Consider the following 14,319-nt stretch of genomic DNA (forward strand, 5'->3'; position numbering starts at 1 on the left):
CATGATGGGCTGAATGGTGGGCTGAATAGCCACCTGCTTGATTTCCTTGTATTTCCTTGTATAACCATCAGGGTGCACTGCTGTTCAAGATGAAACGGTATTTTGTTAGCATTTTGAAACTAGTCCAACATGGAATCATAATGCTTGTTCACTTTATCACGTTGAGAGCTCAGGATCAAATCCTATATACAGTGTTGCAGCATTCCCTTGTTAATTAAGCTCAATACTCCTTCACTGTTGTGGAGACAGGAATGCAAGTGCCACAGCAGCCATTTCCACCTGTATTCTGATCAACAATGATACCTGCAACATAAAAACCTGTCTGTGACCTACAAAGTCATTTCAGAGGGGAGGTAAGACTGGCTCTTTCTTGTTCTTGCTCCCCCCTGTCCCCTCTACCCAATGTACAACTCCTTATCCTCTCCAAGTCCAAGTCTTAAAGGGGAACCCAAATGCAAGTTTTTTTTTCTCCTGAAAACCATTGAAATCATTAATCACGGTCTCATTAGAAGGGGGAAAAAAATTGGATTTTTTTTCTTTTTGCCAATCACAAAGTGTTGAAAAAAGCCAGACTTTATACTTTCGATTTCGCCAGTGACGTCACACGATGAACCCACCTTGGTTCACATGGTGGCTTACATATAGAAGCAATGTATGTCAAGCTCGGATTCCGATACTGATTCCACCATCATTAGCAACTTTGAAGGTTCTCAGAATGTTGAAACTGATCAGCAGGATTTTGAAGGAACAGTTGGAGATAAAATTAGTGATGGAAACTATTTTGGGGGAATTGTGGAGCCGTTTCCTTTTGAGTCTTCGCGAGCAATTCAGAGGAAGAAGATGGAGGTATGAGTGAAGAAGAAAACGCTGGTCACATGTTCACTACAGATTGGTAAGCATTGTTTTTCGTTCAATCGACGGTTTATGAGGGAGGGATTTTGTATTAATTGATAAATTGGTTTATATGTTACTCGAGCAGAAATATTCATCATTGCCTGATAGCTGACACCACTCAGGCACACTCGGACACTGCAGGCAAAATGGTGGATGAATGCTTTGTCCCACCATCACAGGCTGACCAGGTGTCTTGTATGTTACAGGATCATCCTGTTTCATACTTTCCCCGGACGCCATTTGTGTCTGTGGTTGTGCCGTGTTCGTGCTGGGGTGCTGTACCATGCCGTGTTTGCACTGTATCATGCTATGTCGTGCCGCGATGTAACCTGTAGACATTACGATGTGACGTTCAACTTCCTGATGCAACGTCACGGCTAATCTGAAGAAGAAGATGATTCCAACTTTTAATTACAAACTTACCTCCTTTATAATTCGGAAATAATACACATCATATTTATTTTGTAGGGTATCAAGGGAAGATTAGCATCGAGGTGGTCTGAGCGCTTGGGTTCCCCTATAAGCTCGCCTTCACTCATTCATTCTCCTCTTCTCTCACTTCAAACTGTCTTACCTCGTCTGTGATTTCGTGCTTTTCTCTCCAGGCCGTCAAAAGTATGCTGCCCATCATCAGTTAATTGTCTCTCCCATTTATACTGCTGAGATTTGCTCCAAACCCTGTCCACCTTTCACCAGCAACTCCTCTACTCAGGCTGTAGTGCATGTGCATGTTATTTTCCTCCTCTGCCCCTTTGCTGCACTTTGTGTCCATTGATGGTCTGCCACTTATTCTACCACTATTCCGTAAGCATCATTACCTGTATGTTAAAAACCAAACTGGTTTATATAGGGATCCGTATAATGAAGTGTGCTCTTAAAGAATATTAGTGAAATTGAGTTTGTAAAATGTTTACATTTCTCTTGTTTAGAAGAAGAAAAGTTATTCCCTTCCTGCTTGATGTTACTTGCTTTGCTGCAATGTGAAAAGTTGAAGGCCTACACAAAGGCTTGTAATTATTTATTGCACTATGCGCTATTATGGTATTGGGAGATTGTTAGTGTTCAGTTATGGTATTGGGAGATGGTGCTGTTCAATTTCCTGAATACAAATAAATGCATAATAACCCGGAAGTGATGTGTGGTGAAGGCGATATGCCATTAAAGTCTTGAGCAGAAGGGTCTGCATTTGCTTGTTCATTTCTATGCAACATTATTGGTGATGACGATGGCTTACGTTGGTCGTACACCACCAGTTGCATTCTTACAAAGACCACATGAGCCTCTGATACCTTTTACATCTTGGATTCCAATGTTTGAAAACCTCATACTTGCAGGAAATGATGATGCACTGCTGATACACAGCTTAGGAACTGAAAGGCAGCACAAATTTTATACTCTCCCAGTTACTGAGCACACATACTCTGTCGCACTTACTGCATTATGTCTTTTTCATGCCAAAAGTGAAATAAATTTCAGCAGTGAGCACGAAGATCGGGTGAATGGACTACTTTATGTGAACTCATTGATTGTGAATTTGGAGATCTCTTTGATGGCCTGATGCGAAACCAGCTCGTGGAAAAAGACCCTTATACCTCGGATACGTGAACGTTTCCTTTTGGAACCGGAGTCCACATTGCAGAAAGTCGACTCTTGCAATAACGGCATAAATTGAATCAGCTATGGCAGAAGCTAACGCAATTACATACGGAACTTCATTGGCTGTTCAAGCTGTACATACAACACCAGCATGTCCCAGAGGGAAGCAATACAGGCACAGCACCACATTTAGCAACACTTCAAATGAACCAGCAGAGCCAAAATCTTCACAGGCTTAACAGGCACAAGGTAACACATATCATTGAGGATCTGCAATGCACTTAACCAATTACCCCAAATGCCCCGCAAAAGAAGCAAACTGCAGGCAGTGTGATAAAACTGGACATTTTGCTCAAGTATGTCGCAGTAAAGAGCACAAATGGCAAGTGTGTGAAATTACTACATCTGGTATGACTGTTTTAAGCATAGACACACATGTTTCTGAACAAATTAGGAGGAAACCTATTTTGTGATGTTCTTCTTTGCACACCTGGGTGACAGGCATGCCAAAGTACATTACTGAAGGATGTTAAGCCATTTCAATACTTCCAGAGTCTACTTACCTGGAGCATTTCAAGAGCATACTTCTTGCATCACATTACCCAAATTATATTTGCTGTCTTTCCTGCAAAAATCGATCCATGTGCTTGGACGTCTTCAAGTACAGGTGATACACATCCATCCATCTGTGCCTACTGACTTCTTTATTGTGCCTTTGGGAACTCCAATACTTGGCGTGGACCTCTTCACTGCTCCTAAACTGGATATTGTTAACAGATGTGTTGCTCCCACTTCAGTTTATTCAGACATCTGATCCTAACTCCATTGAAACTCGAGGCCATACAAAAGGATTTGTACACAAAGTAAAGACAAAGCCTGATATGATGCCAATTAGCAGAAGCTTCATCGTTTACCCTTGCTGTCCATGATGCTGTCTCAAAGTAATTGAAACAAGTTTGACTTGGATCCCTTCAGCCGTGCTTAAGTTATCATGGTAACAGACGGACGGACAGATGGACAGCTGGATGGACAATTCAAAAACATAATGCCTCTGGCAACTTCATCAGCGGAAGCATAAGAAACTTGAAAACGTGGGCAACATTGAGAAAATCCACTCTTCAGAATGGGTTTCACCTATCATGAAGCAGAAAAAACCATGAGGGATTATACTTGTACTGAATTGTGTGGATCTTTGTGAGTCCAGTAAGATAATATTGTAAGAGTCAGCTGTCCTCCTCCACATATTTAGGAGGTCTTCACAGAATACTGTGGAGTGAGAATGTTCTCCACTCTTGATCATCAAATGCATATCATCAAGTGCTCATGCATGAGGGAAGCAGAGATATTATGGCCTTCATCACACTGGATGGACTTTTCCGCTATTGCCATGTGTGCCCTATGGTGTTGCCTTTGCTCCCAGTGCATTTCAAAGAATGATGTCGCACACTGATATGAGCTGGACAGGAGGACATCCAGTGTTAATGAGAAAACATCACTGTGTATGGCTCATCTGTTGAGAAACACGAGGAACACATTCAAGCCGTTTTGTTTCATATTGATCAAGCAGGTAGCTTAAAACTAAATTATGAAAAAATGCCACTTGAGGAAGACTGAACCTTTCTATTGGGTTACTTGATCTTACAAAATGGCATGAGCCAAAGCCCAGACAATGTGGTGGCAGTAACACAATCACTACCTCCAAAAGACGCCATTGCCATGCAGTCGTTTTTGGCCCGACTTCCTGGTACTCCAAATGTATTGCCAATTATACTGCAATCGTGAATCCTCTCCGTGTGACTGCTCAAGCTTGCTGACTTCTCAGCTAATGCTCCACACATTAGTTTTGAAAGGGTGAAACACTCAATTTACAATCATCTCGCACTTGCTTTGTTTGACCTCACTCTGCTCATAGACGCTTCAGATTATGGAATTGAAGCAGTGCTTGCTCAAATTAATGAGGATTCCACAAAAGAACTCGTAGCATTTGCATCATGCACACTCACACAATGTGAACTCATGTACTCTACAGTGGAAAGTAAAGCACTTTCCTTCATCTGGGAAATTGAGAAATGGCATACTTACTTTTGGAACCATAAATTTACCCTGCATATGCACCACAGTCCACTGAGCAAACCACTGTCTTCAAAAAGTCTTGGTTGAGCTGCAATGAGAATTTCATGCTGGTGTGCATGCTTTCTGTCATTCAACTATCACATTTTACACAAACCTAGCCAGGAAAATGTGACTGCGGATAGTTTATCTCACTTGTCACTTCCTGTAACAGAGCCTTCCATGAACCAATACGGAAACTGTGGCTCCAGTTTACGGTGGCTTCTCTGCTATGTCTGCAGGACAATTCAAAGATGCTTGTAAGGCATGCCCTGTTCTCCAGAAGGTGTTAGAACACGTTCCAAGAGGTTGGCCTCACAATGCAAACTATGTTGACCCAAATGTACTTCCTACTTTCGCCTTCGGAATTAATTAGTTTGAAGCAATGGTTATGTATTTTCTGGCACTTGCCGTGTGATCATCCCGACAGAACTTCAAACCAAGTTAATCTAGATTGCTCATGGAATGCACCAAGGAATTGTGATAACAAAAAATGGCTCAGAGACCTCTAATGGTGACTGGAAATTGACCATCGAGTAAAAGTTTCCATCAAATCATGCATTACTTGCCAATTGCATGATAAAACAGCTGTAAATCAGGTGCCACCATTACAATCAGTTCCTTTTCCTTATGCAGCATGGGGAAAACTCATTAATATTGTGGGACCACTTGATAAGGCCCCAAAAGACATTCTATGCCATTACCTTAACTGACTACATTTTCAGATAGCCAGAAGTAATGTTTACTTCCCAAATGACCTCTGCTATCATTATCAAGTTCCTAACTGCAGTGTTTCAGCCATGAAAGAAACCCACAGGAACTCATCTCTGACAATGGCTCTCAGTTTGTTTCAGCTGATTGTGAAACATTCCTGAAAGAAAGAAACATCAAGCACTGCCATAGTTCTGTCTATTACCCACAAGCCAACGGGGAGATAGAACCCTTTAACAGATTGCTCAAGGACTGTTTATACAGTGCAAATCATGAAGGGAAGCTCTGGAAATCATTCTTCACAGGATGCTATCAAATAGTAATTAATTATCTTCACGAAAAGGGGAGATGTGGCATTGGGAGATAGCTAAGACAGATGATGCTGTTCAATTACCTGATACTAATGAATGCATAATGAACCGGATGTGATGTGTGGTGGAGAAGATTCTCCATTAAGTATTGAGCAGAAGGGCTTGTAGTTGCTTGTTCATTACAATACAACAACTTCTGAAGCAGAATAAAATTTCTCCTGCACGGTCACAATTTTCAAAGATTTGAAGGAGGTGGGGAAAGAGAATGAAGGCATATCGACAGAACATATTGTCACATCAGAGGCATCGTTAACACGGTCGCTCTCAGCCAACTTATAAATGCCTCTGCAAATCCCAAAACAGTGTTTAAGATGTTACTGCATTCAGAATTACTGGGATATTACTAAGAATTATCCAAAAATAAGAAAAGATAGCTGTGTTTGTGGGAGAAGGCAGGAAAACGGGAAAACATTCCTATACATTTACAATGGTTTATTAAAGGTATATGGGATGTGAGAGACGAGACAATAATAATAAATAAATGGGACAGACAGGAGCTCAAAGAACAAATGAGTAGGAAGGCACACACACTTGTGTAAAATGAAAATAAATATTGCCAAAAAGGTTAATCCAACTATGGTGCCAAAAATAAATACTGTACTGGGACACACACAACAATGGGGAATGAGCAAGGGTTTGAGGCAGGGCACGAGCTGGTTGTGGGTCCGTGCAAGTTAATGTTGCACAGGGCAGTGCAGCAAAGGGTGGGGGATGGTGATGAGGAGTGGTGTGGTGATGAGGAGAGGGATGCTGCCACTGCCAAGGTCCAATCCCAAATCCAACTCTAAGTCTAAAACTCAATTTTGTGAGGCACATCCTGCTTATTGACCATCTGCTTCTGTGGGCATCCCATCTTCTTGGCCATACCACCCAATGGGGCAGTCCCAATCTAAGGAAGTCTTACCACCCCCCCCATTCCCCAATCCCCCTAAGACTCCACAGCTGATTTCACCACCACATCCTGTGGTGCACCAGCAAAACAGTCTCTGCTGATTTCTCCTAAAGGGCAATGCACTTTCCAGTTGCACCTTTCTGCCCAAGTCCTCACCCATCCTCGCTCAAAAAGAGGAGCTTTTACACACACACAAAAAAAATACTTACTCTGTACACTCACTGCCTCTTCAGTGCACGTTTAACAAGACGACTGTCTTATTCTAACATTTTTCCATGTTAAAAGAGTAATCTTTGCTATGTGGTCACACAGTCTATGCTGTTCTTCCCACAATCTAGCTCTGGATTTCCCTCCCCAACCCCGTTTTCCACATCACTTTATTAGAAGAGACCAGAGAGTTGGTGTCAAAGCCACCCAATGCTCGCCTGTTTATACATTTATCGTTTTTAAAAGACTAGTCTAATAATATTTTTTATAAAGCATTGCAGTGAAGTCTGATCCAAATAATTTTAAAGCAATATATTGTTGCGAATTCGCGCCCGCCGGCGTGCGAACGGCCACGTCACTGGAATCGCGGCACATCGCCCACCGAACGGACAATTCTGTCGTGACCCTCTCGGACTAACGCCGGGAGCTAGTCATGGGTGGGCCTTTCGGCCTCACCACGATCGTGCCAATCGGCCCCCCGCGTGGGATAGGGTTGTTCGCCAAACTCGACCTACCTAAGTACCCACGCAGAGGGTAGACCGGGCGATCGCACCTCGCCGCAGGTCGACTCCGGACACGGGCCGCTTAAGTGATCCGTTCCGTACTATCGGGATAACCGAGCGGTGTTATCATCGGCCTCGACGGTTCCGATTAATTATCGGGCGTATTAAGCCCACTACCAACCCTTTATGTGAAGCAAGATGGAGATTCAATTAAAGAAAAGACGAAGCGAAACGGGAAAACAGTTCAACATAATGCACATTTATTCCGCGGCACACGGAAAGCACACATATACAATTAAAATAATTATGCACAAAAAGCAAATGTAACTAAAGAAACAATGACGCAGAGATACGACCGAATAAGACTGACACACGGCAACACTTAAACAGTTTACTTCACCAGACTGGCGCCACACACACACGTTTACACAGAAACAAAAGAAAACGCCACCCTCAAAGGCAAGGGGGCAGACGGGGCCTGTGGGCCAATATTTGCGCAGGACCTGAAAGAGCGGTCAGGTCCGCGAGACCGGGTGGGTCCTACCCGTGTCTTTGTGATGAGCCGCAAATGTGGCAGCGCGGCGGTGCCCCGACTTCGTGCTCCTTCGCGGGTTTCGTTGGCACTGCTTGGAGTGGGGTGGTAACGGGGCCCCCTTTTCGCACTATCTCAGCGTGGGGGAAAAAGGGGGGGGAATTGTTGATGCTCTGGGGAAAGAGTATAGCTGGCTTGCTTGGGTCCCGTGACGAGCGATTCCACCGCGACCTCGTCGCCAACCGCCGTCTTCCTTGCCTTGGACCCGAACTCCTCGGTCTCTTCCCCCAATTCTCCTCAGCCGACTGCCGAAAACCACTGCCGAAAACGCCTCCCGACTCCACTCCGCGCTCCAACCCGACTCTGCCCAAAACACTCTCCGCATCTCCGCTCTTCCAAGGCCGGCTCTCCGCTCAAACCAACTCTGCCGCGATTCGGCTTGCGCTTGGCGCTTTATAGGCCGGCAGGAGAACCCATATGCAAATTTCCGGATCAGAGCGAGCTCGGGGGCGGAGCCACGCTCGCCCATTGGACGGAGAAAAATGGGCGTGAATCTCCCCTGATCCTAGAATTTGCATATCTCGATTCCACACCGACGCGCCTGGAGGCGGGGCCAAATCGCCCCTTGCTTGCTGATTGGACGGATCAGAAGTGGGCGTGTAGCATTCCTGATCCGAATTCTCCTCGGAAAGGCCGCATTTTGCACTCGTGGCTCTGCGCGCGTCCCGTATGAGCCCAGGACAGCCTGACGCTCGGTGCTCACAGGTGGTGCGGGAATGGCCGCAGAAGGAAAGAGGTGAAGGTGGTAGAGGGTTTATGGCCATGGTTCCGTTCGGAATGGCGGTGATGCGATGTTTGCGGGAGCGAGTTGTGAAGGTAAAGATCGTGGCTGTTGGCGTTGTTGTTGTTGTGAAGCGACGTTGTGGTTGGTGGTTGTTGTGTGATGGCGGTTGAGACGTGGTTGGTTCAAAATAAAGATAGAACAGAAAAACGGCTATCTCAAAGGGTCGCAGCCCGAATGAATCACATTTATTCCCAGTAAACAACGGGTTTGGGCTAACTACACATGTACTTACAGAGATATCACACCTACGGGACCTGAATGGTGGTTTGCAAATTTCCTCTACCGCAACACTATGTATTTGTATATTGTAATCAGTAAAAAAGTGTGGTAGATAAAAACATTAGAAAGGAAATAACTTGCACCAAAAACTTTAACATTTTCACGCTCACGCTGACGCTGACGCTCACGCTCGCGCCGGAGGTATCGCTATAGCTCTCTGTTCTTCGAACAGGCGAGCAGGCGAGCTAAAAATGGAATTTTCAAAATAAATACATTTACATACAGTATCTATGCATTTAAGATGTGAAGTCTTGAGGATTCATGTTTCCTTTCCTGATAACCTGGAACTCCTGGTGTTGAACTTTGATAATCTGGTTTAACATACAGAGGTCACATTTATCCAAAACCAAGATAGGGTTATCAATGAGGATATGGAAGTGGGGATGGTGTGGGAGGGGAGGGGAAGTGGTTTGTATGAAATATGTAAGTGACCCTTTTAAGTACCAAACACCATATTTATACCGCAGTTTATTTCGAGGAGAACATCTAAGGCAGGATTTAATTCTCACTTATATTTCCCGAATGTCCGTTGAAATCATCACTTGCAGCAGAATATATACTGAAAACACAAACACAAACCAAAAAAAGAAAAAAATTACTGTCGAGTGATTTAGACACAAATCGTTTCTTGCAATTTCTACAAGTATGACTGCAGCATAATAGACAAAGCAAGTGATGGAAAATGTTTGAAATGAATATAATGATAAACCACAGGAAGAAGAAGAAAAGAGAAATAAAGTTTCTGGTAATTATAATCTCATGGAAACAGGAGCAATACTATCTCTCCTGTTTTCCTGACATTAATCAAGTGTCCAACTGGAAAATGTTTTTAACAATGGGATGAGGTGGAGTACCGCAGAGTATAAATGGGGCAGTAAAGTAGTATGGTAAAATAACTGACCAAATACAGCACTAAGTTATCAGGAGGAACCCAAATAGACAAAGATGGAGTCACCAGGAGGAACCTGGACAGGATTTGAGTTTCAACTGCTACTCCTCTACTCTTAAACTCATTCTGGCCAGCCAGGTGAACCTTATAAAAACAGTTTGTGAGATTCACCTATTTGGATTAACAACCATTCGATTAGTACAACAAAATTTAAATATGCATTTCAATAAAATAGACATTAACAAAGTTTTTCGACTTGCACTTCTCAGGATAAAACCGCAAGCAGATGAAGAAGCACCAAAGTTACAATGTAAAGCCCATTTATAAAGTTACAACGAGATGACCCGTGAACCCGTTGGGTTCCCGTTGTGACAGCGGTAGATAAAAAACATCATTTCAAAAGAAAAAAAGGGGGAAAAAGATAGCTCCAGCGAACTATACCACTGAGGTTGTTTGCATTGATCAAATTCTCCGAAAGAGTACTTCACTGAATCGGGAATTGGTTTTTTTAATAACTTTTTTCGTTGCCCGATTTGAACAAAACTTGATACTGCACACCGCAGGAGAATGGTGACAAAGGTGGCCCTAAAATTTTTGTGATATCGTGTACCATTTTGGCTGTATTTCGGGCACATACATACTATACATACATACATACATACAAGATGAGAGTTTTAGTGATATATAGATGTAATGTCCTCAACGTTGACTGGTTGCGAGAAAGAAAGTACGGGATTACCTGATAGGTAGAACCATAGATAATCATGAATAATGAGGATGCGTAAATGAAACATCATGAATAATGATTAGGTGGAGATGAAACACCAAAGCACTAGCGGAAACGTAATGCTAATTAGCTGACGGCTAGTAGGGGGGTAGTTTTCATGATGAGTCAACATTGACTGTGGTTCAGTTATCACACAAGCACGCCATCATAGTCAAAATCGAGAAAAAGTTAGGATAAAAAAATTTCTGTCCACAATGAATGGGATTGGTTGACCTGATGAGTGTGACTTCCATTGCACAAAGGTGAGCTAAACTGAGTCCTCTACTCAGGATTATAAACCAGCCAATACGATATTGCTCTGCACACCGAGGATTATTCCATAAATGGTAAACAATTGCTGAAGCACAGGGAATAGTTGTCGGACTTTGTACATTCTTAGAAGCCAGAGTTGTTTGTCACGGTTCGATTGACTGGGCCCTGTCTGATCCCCAAAGTGACGTGTTTTACAATACGATCCTTCAATCTCAAAGATGTGCGGCCCACATACCTGACATCACACCGGCACTGCAATTCGTAAATAACCTTACTTATATGAGAGTTGGGCAGAATGTCTTTGGACTGACGAAAGCAACTAGCAGGTGGTGAAAATCACTCGTGGTTGAACAGCATAGTAACAATGGGACACGGTTTGTTTGACCTGCTCCTCAAACTGTTGAGACGTTTTGCCTTTCCAAGGTCGACTTAGGTATACAGGACATTTACTAGGTCCGATTACACGATTTTTGGTGGGTTCAGGAATGTATATGCATATATATATATATATATATATATATATATATATATATATATATATATATATATATATATATATATATATATATATATATATTGATGACCTGTTCAAGATACCCATTATCAAGAAGAATAGTCTTGATGGTCTCAATTTCAGCATGGAGTTTATCTGTGGAGCAGATCTTTCTTGCTCTATTGACCAAGATACCAATCAATCCAATCTTGTATCCAGAGGAACAGTATGAGTCCCACTGAGTATTCTGTCTGGTAAAAGTAGACTTACGGTAAACTATGGTTTTATAAGCGCCAGCCAATGTCTCAACTAAGACGTCCAAGAAAGGAAGTATGCCGGAGCATTCCATTTGTAAGATGAACTCGAGGGATGGAAAGAGAGAGTATGCCAGAAGACTTTGCATGCTGAGGTTGACTCAAAGTCAACAAGGATGTCATCCACATACGAATAATGGATGGAAGGGGGTTGAACTGTAGGATGTGGATCTGAAAAGGCACACAGTCAACATTGAGTCATCATGAAAACCACTCCTCCCTCTCCCCCCCCCCCCCATTTCCACCCCTCACTAGCCCTCAGCTAATTCGTGTTATGTTTCCGCTGGTACTTTGATGATTCATCTCCGCCTACTCATTATTATTCATGATGGTTCATTTCATGATTATCTATGGTTCCACCAATGAGGTAATCCCGTCCTTTCTTTCTCTCAACCAATCAACGTTGAGCTCATTACATTGCAACTTTATAAATGAGAGTTTGGTGCTTCTTCTTCATCAGCTTGTAGTTTTATCCTGAGAAGTGCAAGTCGAAAAGCTTTGATTATGTCAATTTTATTGAAATGCCTTGAAATTTCAAGAGGAGTTATACTTAATGTCAATGAATTCAACCAGCCAATTATTTTTTGAGTTTAACATCGACCAAAAGGTCAACATAGGCCCAAGGTCAACAACTAAGGTGGTGTTTCTAAAATCCTCAATTTTCATCTGATTGACTTGAAATTTGAAGAGGATATATATTTTGGGTGACTGAAATTAACCACCAATTACCTAGCAGGTCCACATAGGCCAAACGGTCAACATAGGTCTAATTTCTAAAATTGTCAATTTTCATCCGATTCACTTGAAATTTGAAGAGGAGTTACACATTTGGTTATTGAATTCAACCACCAATAATTTTTGAGGTCAAATTTTTTGTAATGGATTTTGCAAGTATTGTGTTCTGCACAATGTTGTCTTCTTGTTTGTTTGTTTGTTTGTTTGTTTGTTTGCATGCTGGGGCTCTTCATATTCCAATGCTCTATTTTGGTTGTTTTATTAGAACAACTGTTCAGTTTTGACAAGTGTGCTTAACTCTGTACTGCGATAATGTAGACTAATCACGAGTTGCACAAGCCTATTTATAATAGTCTTCCAAATTTATGCTCGAGATGCACTTCTAAAAAAGTAAATGTAAAATGAAAAAACATCAATGGAAAACTATTTTCACATTGGCATACTGTTATTAATTTAAGATGCGTTCCTGGGTGAAAATTTCCATTCCTAACCAAACTCCAACCTAAGTAAAGACAGTGAATGTGCAAACACACTTATCTATCTATAATTCCAGCAATCTCTGTGTGTGCGTGTGTGTGTGTGTGTGTGTGTGTGTGTGTGTGTGTGTGTGTGTGTGTGTGTGTGTGTGTGTCTGTGACCGCTGTTTCTCGACAACCACGGGTCCGATCTAATCGAAACTTGCCAGGTATATTGCTGGGGAGCTGAGTATGTGCCTTTTCTAGGTTTGATATTAATCGGAAAAGTGGTTCCCAAGTTATGGCCATTTATTCACCAAACCAATGACAGGACACATTGCTGCGTAGGCATGGCCAATGGGGAAAGGGCGCCATAGTTACCAATGACAGGACACGTTGCTTGGCGTTTTGCACCCACAGTATATATCTTCTATCTATCTATAATTCCAGCAATCTCTGCTTGTTTGCCTTTCAAAAGGTTTGAAATTAATCGGACAAGTGGTTCCCAAGTTATGGCCAAGTTAGAGCACGTTCCACATTACGGGTTACAAAGTACAGACTTCCGGATAGTGATGACTTACTGTATTCGAATAATTTCTCGATTTTTTATGCGCATTTATAGATAAACACAATGCCCCAATCCAGTCGTCATTTACGAGAGTGAAGGAACGGCCTGTGTGTTTGTTTGAAAGTTTTTTAAATTATTTATTTATTTATTTTTGCACGTATGGCCACGCATGTATGGGCACGTACTAGTTGTAAATAAATACGAAAAACATAAAAACTAAATAAATCAATAAATAATGTAAATAAATGTTTAAATGAATAATATATGGATGGCAAATATGCATGCATGGTACTCACGGAAATGTGCGGTATGCAGTGAGTGTCCGGGCCTGGGAGGTGCAGGTGGTGTGGAGCGGTTCCTGAGACGATGATGCACTCGATACTATTTTGGTGGTGTGACTCATAATTGTCCTCACATTCGAGGGAAGAAGACTGAGCACGTGGGAAATGTCCCCCAAACTCCCCATGCTCGAATCACTTCACCACGTCCATTTTAATGTACAAACAAATACCTTTATGAGCCTTCTTATTGCGAGTCTCAGCTGGAGAACTCAGGGGTCGTTTACCACTCATGATGAAGGGCTTTTGGAGAGTTTGGCACAAAATACCATCAATGAAGGTCAGATACACCTCTCACAAGTACGTACAGACCGCACAACTGAGGGCAAATAAGTGGCGTTCTGTACGTAAGTGGTGACCCAATAATAGACATTTTAACATTTTTCATCAAAACTCGACTTAGGTCTGTCAGATCAGAACAAAACTGCTCTCTCCAGATAGCTGAGAATTACGAGCATTTATGCTAAATTTGCATCATATCCCTCCGAGTTAAAGGTCAACATCAAATGGCGATCTGAAAAATTAACGTGGTCAATGTCAAATGGCCGTA

The sequence above is a fragment of the Eptatretus burgeri genome, chromosome 10 (genome assembly GCF_056783735.1).
Source record: "Eptatretus burgeri isolate ZD-2024b chromosome 10, Ebu_testis_v1, whole genome shotgun sequence".
Taxonomy (NCBI): Eukaryota; Metazoa; Chordata; class Myxini; order Myxiniformes; family Myxinidae; genus Eptatretus; species Eptatretus burgeri.